At 38.4% G+C, this 13,790-nt stretch overlaps 1 long non-coding RNA gene across 1 annotated transcript; it reads left to right on the forward strand.

Annotated features, from left to right (window-relative positions):
• Positions 1 to 3,660: 3,660 nt before the first annotated feature.
• On the forward strand, positions 3,661 to 4,442 carry LOC146680837 (uncharacterized). The gene is made up of 3 exons (XR_014918058.1): positions 3,661 to 3,924; positions 4,000 to 4,070; positions 4,242 to 4,442. It is a non-coding gene; the product is annotated as an uncharacterized LOC146680837 (long non-coding RNA).
• Positions 4,443 to 13,790: the final 9,348 nt, after the last annotated feature.

Genomic DNA, 13,790 nt, shown 5'->3' on the forward strand with positions numbered 1-13,790 from the left:
ACAGGTTCTCAATGGGGTTCAGATCAGGTGAACAAGGTGGCCATGTCATTAGTTTTTCTTCTTTTATACCCTTTCTTGCCAGCCACGCTGTGGAGTACTTGGACGCGTGTGATGGAGCATTGTCCTGCATGAAAATCATGTTTTTCTTGAAGGATGCAGACTTCTTCCTGTACCACTGCTTGAAGAAGGTGTCTTCCAGAAACTGGCAGTAGGACTGGGAGTTGAGCTTGACTCCATCCTCAACCCGAAAATGCCCCACAAGCTCATCTTTGATGATACCAGCCCAAACCAGTACTCCATCTCCACCTTGCTGGCGTCTGAGTCGGACTGGAGCTCTCTGCCCTTTACCAATCCAGCCACGGGCCCATCCATCTGGCCCATCAAGACTCACTCTCATTTCATCAGTCCATAAACCTTAGAAAAACCAGTCTTGAGATATTTCTTGGCCCAGTCTTGACGTTTCAGCTTGTGTGTCTTGTTCAGTGGTGGTCGTCTTTCAGCCTTTCTTACCTTGGCCATGTCTCTGAGTATTGCACACCTTGTGCTTTTGGGCACTCCAGTGATGTTGCAGCTCTGAAATATGGCCAAACTGGTGGCAAGTGGCATCTTGGCAGCTGCACGCTTGACTTTTCTCAGTTCATGGGCAGTTATTTTGCGCCTTGGTTTTTCCACACGCTTCTTGCGACCCTGTTGACTATTTTGAATGAAACGCTTGATTGGTCGATGATCACGCTTCAGAAGCTTTGCAATTTTGAGACTGCTGCATCCCTCTGCAAGATATCTCACTATTTTTGACTTTTCTGAGCCTGTCAAGTCCTTCTTTTGACCCATTTTGCCAAAGGAAAGGAAGTTGCCTAATAATTATGCACACCTGATATAGGGTGTTGATGTCATTAGACCACACCCCTTCTCATTACAGAGATGCCCATCACCTAATATGCTTAATTGGTAGTAGGCTTTCGAGCCTATACAGCTTGGAGTAAGACAACATGCATGAAGAGGATGATGTGGACAAAATACTCATTTGCCTAATAATTCTGCACTCCCTGTATATGCGAAAAGTGAGCGCGAGAGCCCTCGGTGCGCCTGCTCACTGCTGAAGTCAAAGTAAACCTTATTGTCATCTCCGCTACATACAGTCCAGTATATAGACAGATGAAACGACGAGGCTCCAATTACAACAGTGCAAGTAAACAAACAATAAAAATAAGAAGAGTAAGAAAATAAATATATACTTTATGACTAGGGGTAAAGGGATCAATAACAATTTAAAATTTATAATTTAAAATTGGCTGCTTCCAAATAGAGCACATTTCATTCATTCATTTCATTCATTAATATTGTAAATCCAAGCCCATTATTAATTCATGATTTGAATCCTGGGTTATGTGAAATCCCAGAAATACACCTTAGACAAAGTGAATCTGTGAACTTTAGGTTATGTTGTGGTGATCCTCCGGTTGGGGGATGAGTGTTCATACTGTAGTGCAAAAAAACAAATGGAAGATGGACAAGAAAAGTTCAAAGCCATCAGGTGCTCAGTTTAGAAAAAAGAGAAAAGAAGAGGAGGAGAAAAGAGCAAAAGATACAGGTAAGCAGATGTCTCATAATGGAGGGTCATCCTGAAACAATCAGAATCAGAATACTTTATTAATCCCTAAGGAAATTATGTGGGTCACAGTTGCTCCAAGAAGAAATTGTAAAAATAACAGTAACAGACTAAACTCCAAACAATACAGTATGTTACAGATTTGACACATTTAAGAAATAGCACTAATGTATACAGATCACTCAGTTATGAATATCAAGGATTAACGGAGGTGATTATAAAGAAATATTGAGAAAATGGACAAGAATATTACAGAGTAGAAAAGAGCGTGTATAAAAAGGGTGTAACTATTACAGTGTGTTAGATGGAGTTGTACAGGGAGATGGCCACAGGCAGGAATGATTTCCTGTGTCGTTCAGTGGTGCTTTTTGGCAATCTCACTCTCGCCATCCCCACACCATTACTGGCCTTGTGGATCAGTTTATTTAGTCTGTTGGCATCTATGACCCTCAACCTGCTGCCCCAGCATGCAACAGCATAGAAGATAGCAGTGGACACAACAGATACAACAAGATAACATTCATTAATAGGGATAGTGAAAACTTCAGTTTATGTTTGTTAGAACGTTTGTTAAACAGTAGACACTGATGTAGCTTATTGAATCTTTTGGACTGTGTTCAGCACAATATTAATTAATCATTGTCAGTTGTTGATTTGTGCAGTTCTCATTGTGATGGCTGTTTGTTAGCCGTTTGCATACTATGAATACTCTCTCTCTTCATATATATATATGTGTGTGTGTGTGTGTGTGTGTGTTTGTTTCTCTTGTTAAATTCAGTATGGTTCAGTTCTTACAATAAAATATGTCAATGTACAATCCTTAATATGTTTTATGTGTGGGTGGGGGTGGGCTAGGACCGCTACAGGCTTGAAAATCTGTACATTTTGATCACATCGTCATCTGGCATTCCAAATAAACTGACAGGAGCGGAGAAATACCACGAATATCTCACTCTGATATCTTAAATATCTGCATTCTGCAATGCAGCAATAATGGCTACCATATGAAGCAAAAAAATAAAAAATAAAATAAGACCTGCCCCCCACCCCCCCTACCAACATTGAATAGCGCAATTGAGAGCAAATTGTGTGTCGCAAGTATTGGAGAAGCAGTTTGCGGCGCGAAGCATTAGCAAAGCAAACCTGACCCGAAGAGGCGAGACTGAGATGGTTTGTGCATGTGCAGATTTTAGAGGCTGGAAATGTGTGTTTAAGAGAAAAACATGGATTATAATCATAGTTAAAAACTCAAAAGGATAGAAAGACAACTTGTAGGTTGTGGGGACTTTTATGTTAAATAAGTTTAAAGAAATATTGAACATCTCAGTATTTTTTATATTACGTCTTTAATTACATTTTTTCAATTCAATTTCCATTAATTTTATTTATATAGAGCCAAATCACAACAGCAGTTGCCTCAAGGCGCTGTGTATTGTAAGAGAAAGACCATATAATAATACAAAGAAGAACCCCAACAATCATATTCCCACTTTGTGGGAAGTGGGAAGGAAAAGCTCCCTTTTAGCAGAAAGAAACCTCCAGCAGATAATGGCACTTATCTGCCAACCGGTTTTTCATCACTGATACAGTGGTTATTTATATGTACTATTCCATGCCACTAACTGGCTCATAGTGCTCAGGAGCAATGCAAACCGCTGTAGAGGCAAGTGCTGCAGAATAAATCCTACTAATAAACAGCTCATGATGTTGCCAGTGGGTAAAGTGAGTTTCAATTATAATAGCTATGCTCATGAAGCCTAAACCATGTTTGTGACAGTATGTTAATCAGGTTTATGGACACTTTCAGTCTGTCTTTGGTTCAGTAATGGGCTTTGTTGTGTTGGTTCTTGAATGAAGACTCCTGCTCAAGCGAGCAACATATTTTTAACAACGCTCTTCGTGTTTTCCATGCCAAACCATTTTCTATTTTGTGGGCAAGTACTGCCACCTAGTGACGCATGCATATACAATCAATATAGATTACGCCACAGGCTTTATATGAATGGTTAATTTACAGTACATTGTATTTTATGATTCAAGTGATATGTTTGTAGAACTGGAAGAAATGCTGATTCACCACAGCCAAAGTGAATAAATGTTCTGATATTGTTGTAATAGTGGTTGTGTAGTTAAAGTATAACTGAAGAAGAGCTTACTGATCTGGGTGAGTCTGAGTAATTTTCCACAGCATCGGCTCTCCTCCCCTGGGTGGAGTCCTCCTCACTCCTCCCTGCTCCTCACCTGTGGCAAATACTCCAGCAGTATTTATGACCAGCGCTCAAAATGAACCTTCACCAGATTGTCTGCTTACAATAGTCAGTTCCCTGCCTCACATTTTTGTCTTGTGTTCCTCAGTGTGTTTTGCTTAACCCTCTCTTCCTTTTCTCTAGTCGGCACCTGGATAGATCTTCCAATTCTCGTTGTAGTCACACCTCAGGATTCTGGTCTGCTGCTGCTGCTGGTAAAACTCTGCCTGCCTCGTTGCGCACCCACACTCTGTACTCACCCAGATCTAGTTCACTTCCTTCTCCAGTTAATCTCCACCTGCGCCATGTAAAACCTCTTAGCTTTGAAATCTTGGATTCATTCACTACACCGCAGACCACTCTGATTATTATCTCCTTTGTTTCAGTGTTGCTGTCCGCTATAGCTTTCATCGCCCCATTCCTGACCCTGCTATTCCTGTGACCTGACTCAGCTTGTGTTCTGGCCTTTCTCATGTTACCTTGTCATTGCTCGCTGTTGCATTTACTTTTAGCTTAGCTTTCTTTGTCAAAGACTCTAATAAAATAAATTTCTGTTAAAAGGCACTCAGCCTCTGCTTTTTGTTCTGCGCGCAAGTCCGATCCTTTTTCACGGGCCATTGAGCCCTGACATAATTGGATAATAAGACTTTACAAAAAAAAGCATATTCATGATGATATTCATTGGTTTGATCACATTTTATTTATTTATTTATTTTTGCGCAGTAAATAGGAGTTTTATTTCATGGATTTGTTTTTCACCTTTTTCTTTAGTTACATCAGCTTTACCTACATGCACAGCTTTACTTAATGATTATCAACAAATACCAACAATCAGTCTTGATTTTTGCCTTGACATTAAAGCAGAGTGTGTTTGTTTGATAATCTGGATGAAACTCAGGCTGCACTAACAATAGTTTAGGAGTTAAAAGATTTGCTTTTATGAGATATTGACTATTGAGTAGTAGGCCAATTGCTGTCGTAGTCTAAGAATAAATCCATGAATAGTCATGGAAGTTAATATAAGAAAACAAAACCAGTGATGACCAGTATTGCAGGGGAATGCAATAGATGAAAGTAGAAGAAATTAACTGTGCTGAACATCATGTTGTGTATATATGAGAACTGTGAATACCAAGTTAATAAACTGAATAATGAGTCACATTGTGTGGCCGTTGTACTGAGGGCATCTGCTGGTTCTGATATACTGTTGTATAGCCTTGTTTTGTGTCTTCTTAAGTGTAGTTTATATTCCATTTGACCGTTTGTGTGAAGGGGACAACATGTTGGAAACTCACTAAACTTGATGCTGAGGGTGTCAGGGTGATACATGAAAGAAAACAGATCCCTTCAAAGTAAAATGGAAATAACCAAAGAAGACAGTTACAGAAAACTTAACATGATATGCAAGACAAGGAAACACAAAAGGACCAAGATCCAAACACACAAACGAGACACATGGAAGCACAAACAGAAACATGGTGAAGACAGTCACTACTACTACTCTTTTCAAACATAAACTTTAAACTAGAAACAATGAACCATGAACAACAGGAAACTAAATATTATCAGAATAATAAGAGAAATCAAAACAGGAATAAAAAATACAGAAATAAAGCACAATAAACATTAAAACATTGGAAGAGGAAAAACCTCAACAGAAACACAAACTTGAATATAATAGGTAAAAATTAAAAACAGGAATCAAGGGCTAAAACTGAAAAAGAGGAGTCAGCTCATTGTTGTTCTAAAGGATTTTCTTGCCTCCACTAACATCGTCAGCAGAAAATCCCCAGACTCATAGTCATATCGAAACAAGTCTTCTAAAGTCTTCTAAAAAAATCACAAACAGAGTCATGTTTTTAAAGATACCTTTAAAAACTGAAAAACTCAAACTGGATTTCAATTTTATATTAAACTGTAAAAAATTCAGCATCACAAGGTTAGCTTCAGATTACTGACCTGAGTTTAACAGTGTATAAGAAAATTGTCAGGCAGACTTATTCCAGCGTCAATTCCTCTTGTTGAGCCTCAGCTCGATTTTTAACCTTGACAGTATTCGTTGTGGGCAAATCTCTTGCAGCACGTCTACAGTGACAGGATATCAGCAGCAGAGGACCAACTGCAAAGAAAAAGGTTTTAGTCAAACTTAAGCCTTCAAAAATTTGGAGACGACTGCAGTGATGCTTCAAACAAGACTTTGATTAACACTGACTCCATTAAGATTTTTAGAGTTAGAGTGAAATGACACCAGTGTTTATATTTTAGCTATTACTGAAAAATAATTATTTTATTATTATTTTTTATATTCTGGTCTCAGAATGGTTCTTTATAAATTTGAAAGGAATGCCAGGATTGCTTTTAATTACTTAAAAGCAAGCATGGACTCTCACGTTTACATTTAAATGTATAATCCAATCAGTGGATCTGAAATTTCAAAAACTCACTTAAAATTTTTGCTTCATCAAAATTATCCACTAAAGTTATCTTACTTACATAGCAGCACCAGCAATGGGCCCTGTACTAGTGTCCCAATCCCTCCAGATCCTAATCGTGCTCCTTTGATTGGCTGATTGTTTCCACATATGACTCCATCCTCACAGCTGCAAATTTGAACTGTCATTTTTTTGTGGTTCTGGACAGAAATGTCCCTGCTGATCTTTTACCACTAATTCCACCATGTAGATACCAGGCCCCACGGACTCCTGAGCCCGCAAAATAGCTGCAGTGTCTGTCAGAAATCAAACAGAAATGTGGAACATGTACAGAATTATTAATGTGCACCACTCTTAAAGTACAGCTCAAAACATACAAGTAAAATGCTGATAAAAAAAACAAAACAAAAATGCAAATGGATTTTATCCTTGTGTATGTATAGTGCACAATACAAGTTCTCCCCCTCAGTGTTTGTCCCAGTACCTGTTAACCTTTCCTGCATGTTTCTAGCAAGTTTGTGATTTTGTTTAATTACTCAAGTGACTTTGGACTTTTCATCAGCCAGAATGAAGATCTGTTTTCAGTTTACTTTGCCTATTTTCATGTGTCTGCAACTGAGTGCAAATTTGAAATTTCTCTGATTTATGACAGATTCTGAACTTTCTCAAGTTTGACTAGCTTGCTGCTAGTTTAAAAACATGACCTATTACTCGGTAATAAAATGAATTCTGAAAGATGAAAACAAAGTTGACACAACTAGCTCAAGGTTCATTTTCTATGCTTTTTTTTTCGTATTTATTTATTAAATTGTATTTTTTAACTAGATATATTTTAAATGATTGGAAGTCATCTCCTCACCATTGAGATGCTCCACTTTCCATTGTCCTTTGGTGCCTTCTGGGATGATCTCAAATTTAAAAGGAGGTCCATTAGGATATGCATCCTCATCATTGGCATTCAGAATAACAGTATTCTCTCTGGTGCATATAATATAGGTATTACTGGTCAGGATGGGGCAGTGGTCATTCAAATCTTCAACCTAGATGGCTATGGTACCAGTGCTGTTTTACTAGGCATGTCTGTGATGTGAAAACAGAGATGTTAATATATTAGTCACCAGTTTAACTTCATTTCCACTGATCTTTCCTTTCTTCAGAGACAAGTTCCAGGACTTTCTATCATGACTATGTGCAGGCAGGCAAGAAGAAGGGACCCAAAATGCAGAACTCACGGAGGCAAACTTAACTCAAAATACTCAGCTTTATTGCTGGAAAGATACGGAACAAAAAACTAACTAAACTGGGAATACGGAACAAACTTAACAGGCAGGCAGGCTGGCAAGCAGAACACACAGTGAAAGTGAGGGTACGACGCAATAACGAGCAGGGGAAGACGCAGACACTAAATACCAGAGATGAACAGAGCTAAGAGGAAACAGCTGGGCGACACAGCTGACGCAGATTACACTGACGTGACAGGGAGAGGACAAAGCTGAACGCACTGACATAAGGTACAGACCTACAAAGTAAAACAGGAAGTACATGACAGACACAGAGATCCAGACGAGACACAGAACTTAACAGACGCAGACTCATGAGCAGACATAATAACATAATGGACAGACAGAGGGAACACAGAAAAGTGGGACCAGGGCAGACAGAACAGAAACCTAGCAGATGGCAAATCTTAATGGAAAACACAATTAGAATAAACAAGATCATAATAAAGAAACACAAAACACTGAGTCACCAGACTCAGGACCACGACACTTTCATTCTGTACCTTCTGTAATGCAGAGTACTTTGGCAAAATATGTCCCATTGATCAGGTATGGAGACTCCCTATCAGGTCTCTTGTTGAGTTTGATCTCAGCTGTCTTTGAGTCAATAGTCAGCCAGTTTTCAGGGTCTGAGACTTTGGCATACCTACATCAGAAAGAGCCCACAAGCCAGTTATCATTTTACATAGGAAGAGAAGATGACAATATAGTTCATGTTTCTTATCTAAGCACTGACCTGACATTCTCAGCTACTTTTCCAGTGTCTTCATCTATTGCAGGATAGCTACTAATAACCTCGGCATTGTTGTAGAAGGTTCCTCCCTCTGAGATGGGAATAGCTTTGACCTTGGGATCAAAACGTGGCCCCTCAAGCTGATTCTTTACACTGATTTTGATGGGATAGATTTTAATTTTTACTCTAGAACCAGGTCCTGCATCTCTTGACCCCCTGGCACCACTTGCTCCACTTCTAAAACTTCCATCAAACGGTGGGTTCTAGTTTTTTACAGCTAACTCTAGTTCACCGTTTTGCAGATTCTCACAATTCACAGCCTGTGACACGGCAGACAAGAAGAACATAAGTGAAATGCATATGAGGGACTAGAGGTTACGATCCCTGATAATGCATTATCAGGGAAAATCTTATTATGTTTGATATCTGTCCATAGTTAAATTATTAAAGTGGTTTATTAATTATTAAGTGGTTTGTAAACCGTGTGGAGCCACTCGCATCGGTAATACAAACAAACTTTTACGCTTTATGTTTTAGTCACTGAATCAGCTTCAGATTTAGTCTACTATATTCATGTGATATGTAGTTGACCAAAACTAAAATTATTTAGATGCCTAAATAGTAAAAAAAAAAAAATGTTTTAGTCAAGACTAAAACTAAATCAAAATTTGCTGTCAAATTTAACATCTTCAGGATTCATGTTGTGTTACATGTGTAAGGAAAAAACGTGGATGTAAACTTGTCCACCTTTACTACCACCACTCTTTGTATCTTCACTCTTGCAACCTTCCCCTCTCATTCACACTCGCATTGTTATGTTTCTAAAAAACATGCTCATGAACATGTCGCATCACTTTTTCTTTAGCAAAAAAGCTGAACTGACACTGAAAAAACTTTGTGCCACTGGACTGCACTTGAAGTTGGTTAGTACCCTTAGCACTTTTATAAATTAAAGCTGCATAAATGTGAAATATACAAGTCTTCTAATAAGATGGTGTTCTTTACAATGATGTCAAGTATTTTAGTAACAATTTTGGTCTCTGAAAGCATAATCATCCAAGAATAATTGCCAGCTTTCAAACTAACCATCAAACTAATTTATTGCCAAAGCTGACAGCAAAAATTAGCAGTGAACCAGCGCCTAAGTCTTTATCAGGATTTCCTCAAACTCTGTTACTTCCTGATTAAAACCAATGATTATCTGAGCATGTCACAGCTTTCACAAACACTATACATCAGAAGCTGTCATTTCTGAAAGCCACATTTTCTAAATATCTTAGAAAACAATCAGAGCATTGTTACACTCACAGGCAAAGCAAAAGCACCAAATTGGGGTCCTATGATTGTTGGTGTTTATAAATAAAAGAGCATAAATCAAAGCTGAGACATAATTCATGTTTCTCTTTCACCATTTTTGGTGCAGGAAGCAGAGACACAACAAAACCTTAAGTTTTGTTGTTGCTGATGCACTAACAGTACATGATCAATTGTATTGGCTTGGCTTCTTTTGGTGCGTTCCTAAGGGCCATTGTTCCTTTCAACCTTTCTACTGGTTTCATTTTTTTTAAATACTGAGTTCTTACTACTTTCTTTTTATTTAGGTTCAAGCTGCTGCTTAGTTTATTGAGTTTGTATTTCTAGTTAGTTCCCTTACTCATTCGCATTATTCCTGCCCTGGACAACAGTTTGTTTTTCTGTTTTCATGTGTTTTGGTTTCTGTATTGAGGTTTTTTTTATTTTTTATTCCTTTAGTCTTAAAGGAGACTAATTTTTTAAGTGGTTTTTAATAAATATCACAGTATGTTTCACAATGACAAATTATAGAAGCTTAATCTTAACTTTAAGAGAGCCATAAAACATAAGAAGCTTGGTTTGCTTGTGCGACTGGCAGAGATGGGCAGTAACGCGGTAATCTGATTACTTTTTTCAAGTAACGAGTAAAGTAAGGGATTACTATTGCAAAAACGGTAATTAGATTACCGTTACTTTCCCGTAGGAACACTGCGTTACTGCGTTACTAAAACCGTGATTTTTTTCAAGAATGTCTCACGACAGTGACGTAAGCGAGTGCGCCGTTAGCAGTGTTGAGTAAGTTACTTTAAAATAGTAACTTAGTTACATTACTAGTTACTTCTCTCAAAAGTAACTCAGTTACTTCAAGTTACTCGTTACTTTCAAAGTAACTAGTTACTAGGGAAAGTAACTTTGGTTTTACTCAGAATTCTCTTGTTAATGTGTTGCTTCCATAACTTTGCCAGTCTTCTAGCTTGCTTACTTGCCACAGTGCACTGTGCCACCTACCAATAGAAAGGAAAAGATAATGTGCATATTTCCACGAAAGAAATCCCACGCCTGGACCGTCATTGACTGCTGCCATGATTCTAGCCTACGTCACAGCGGCACGTGCGCCTTTTACATCCAACACAAAAACTGCAGTCGTGGTGCTTTCGATTGTACTCAGAACTCGAAATTCTGCCTTCTGAATAGGAAGATGTAGGAAACACCAGACTGCAGATGAGCTGCATACAGGGCTGGACTGGGACAAATAAATCGTCCCGGGCATTTTGACTAGAGACCGGCCCACCATTATAGGAAAAATCATAAAGCCTTTGAATGAAAATAAACACTGTTGTGACAGTGATGTACACTGTTTTGATGGTATATATGCATCAATCTATCAATTGTTTGTTGTAAGATTCAGATAATTATTTTTTAAAAGCTAGACATTTTAAATGAGAATAAGAAAGAAAAGTATTTCTTTGTGCCCCCCATTCCCTGTTAATGCCCTACATGCCCCCCTGGCAACACTTTGCTAGATCCGCCCCTGCACAGTTACCAGCTGTCAGCTACATAAAAAAGGATCCTGGTTTTATTTGTCTCTCAGAAACAGTTCATAACTTCCCTTCAACTCATTCATGTCACCTAAAAGGTAAACCTGTTTCTCCATCACAGCTCTGATGATCCAGTAAGGACATCTCCTGGTTTCATCTTCATGTTTCCCTCTCACCAGATAACCAAACCATATCATGACCAGCAGCTTTTTTTTTACAGCTGTGGCTCCAGCAAACATCAGCTGATACTAGAAATTAATATTAAGTAAATTCTAACAACAGCTGATCAAGCTTAAACGTGCTGCTGTTGTTTAGCGCGACATCCGCTGGTTTCCTCTTTCGGCGCAAAGTGAGCAATAAACAAACAAGAGAGACGATCAGCTGATCATTGATCAGTTTCATGATTGAAGTAGAAACGGGAGAGGGAGGGGGGAGAATGAAAGAAGAGGCAGCTGTGCAGCAAAGACACAGAATAACTCCAGCTTGGTGTCTTTTTCATTGTAGCTGAATTACGGGACAAACTGTTCCTTTTCACCTCAATAAGAAACGCGTAATATTTTCTCTGAATACCAGACGGGACGGTTGGCAACTCTAATAACTTATGAACAAAATAAAGTTCAGCATCATTAACTTCATAGCACCCACCCAGCTGTATAGAAACTCCGTCATGCTAGCTAGCACGCAGTATGGAAAAAGTCAGAATAACGAAAATAAACTCCACCTAAACTTGGTTCATATCTGACCCAGAGAGACTGCAGGTCATAACTTCTTACCTGAAGTTCAGTTCACACTTGGACCGGCGGCCGCCTCGGGTCTCTTTTCCTTCTGCGTCCCCTTTCCTTCATCCACCTGCTGGCCTCCACCACTTGCTAATGTTACTGAATCTGTCGAAACTCCGCGATAGCCACCACACGAAGTAACGAGTAACGACCCTATCTAAATCCCAGTAACGAGTAACGCGTTCCTGGTTTTGGCATAATAACTAGTTACCGTGCTCGTTACCACAATAATAACGTAGTTACTGTAACGCGTTACTTAATAACGCGTTAGTCCCAACACTGGCCGTTAGTGACAACAGCTGTGTTGCAGATCAACAATGGATAACATATCGATTGTGGGAGAGAGTATGAGCATGCAGCGATTAAAGCGTGGAAGTACTGACCTTACTTTGAGTTTGATTCCATAAAAAGTGACAAAAACATTAGCGTCCATCGTGCATGGGAAGAAAACTTCTTTTTACAGCAAAAAAAACCTAAACTTCCAAGCAAGCACCGAGTGTGCTATGACGTAATGGGAAACTCACAGAGAAACTCGCGGATTCTTCAACTGACCGCGGCATACCTGCACCAGGGTAAACCTCCGCCTACCGCAGTCCTGCTTTACAGGTGAAAATAGAGCAACAGGACCGCTGAGTCTTTGACTTTATTTATTTTCTGCTGTGTTTTACTTGCATCTATTTGAAAGAGTGAGTGTAAACACAAAAAATATTTTATTTTATGTGCTGGAATGTGCAGAAAATAGGTTTAAATGTTAAACTAATTTATTCAAGTCAAGAGAATGTTGCATATAATTAAATTTTTGCTTGATGCATGAAGTTAAAAGATTAAAACTAATAAAACAAGTTTTAAAAAGAGACTTTTCCATTTGATTATAATTTGTATGATGGATTATGTAGAAAAAGTAGAATTGGGCTGAAAGCTCTATCGCTTTATCACCTATTCAGGTTGTAAATCGTGTTTTTAAAAAGTAACTAAGTAACTAAGTAATTAATTACTTTTGAAAAAGTAATCAGTAAAGTAACGGGATTACTTTTTTGGGGAAGTAATCAGTAATTAGTTACTGATTACTTTTTTCAAGTAACTTGACCAACACTGGCGACTGGAGACAAACAGGATGCAGTGGATTAAGCAAACTCAACATTTGGGTTCGAGGTAATACTGGGAAATACTGGGTAATACTTGCCTGAAGAGGATCCACCATGTTCAGTGAGGACTTTTGACCTCAACAGTCTTCCACTCCAGCTTATTAATTAACCAAACCCAGCCAACGTTTTAATTCGTTTGAAAGCCTGGCTCTTAGTAAATTAGAAAAGTCAACAAGCAGTTTTAGTTGTTATCTTTTGTCCTCTTGTCTCTTACTCAGTTTCTACTGTCTGATTTCTCAGACTTTTTATCTGCTCAGTTCTGGTAAAATAATTATTGTGATTTTAACATACATACAGATATAGAAAATGACAGCCTCAAAAATGCATTTAATCGATTATTTGACTCAGTAAATGTGAGGCTTCTCTCATTGTTTTTTATCACTCTCTGGATCTCTTCCTGACACATGACATAAAAACATTTTTCCCTGAAAGTCGTCTTGGGTTTTACTTTTTCCATCTGAGGAGTTTCAGTCAAATTTAATTTTAGTGAAATTCACATTCCAATTGGCTTTTCTTGGTGTTGTTGCAATAGGATACTTGAAGTGAAGGGAAAAGACTTTGAAGTCTGTTTTACGGCTTTTTCTAGAATTTCTGATCTCACAGAGGTGTTTTGTTTTCTTCTAATATAGTATTCACCATCCTAGGCATAATTACAGCTAAATAAAGACAGTCACGAGAATAAATACTAATCGAGGCCACCTGTTTTCTTCCAAAAGGAGTATTAAAGTTTCGTTT

This window comes from Copadichromis virginalis, linkage group LG23, assembly GCF_057382275.1.
Source record: "Copadichromis virginalis isolate Kocher_CV1m ecotype Utaka linkage group LG23, C_Virginalis_male_GT1.1, whole genome shotgun sequence".
Lineage (NCBI taxonomy): Eukaryota > Metazoa > Chordata > Actinopteri > Cichliformes > Cichlidae > Copadichromis > Copadichromis virginalis.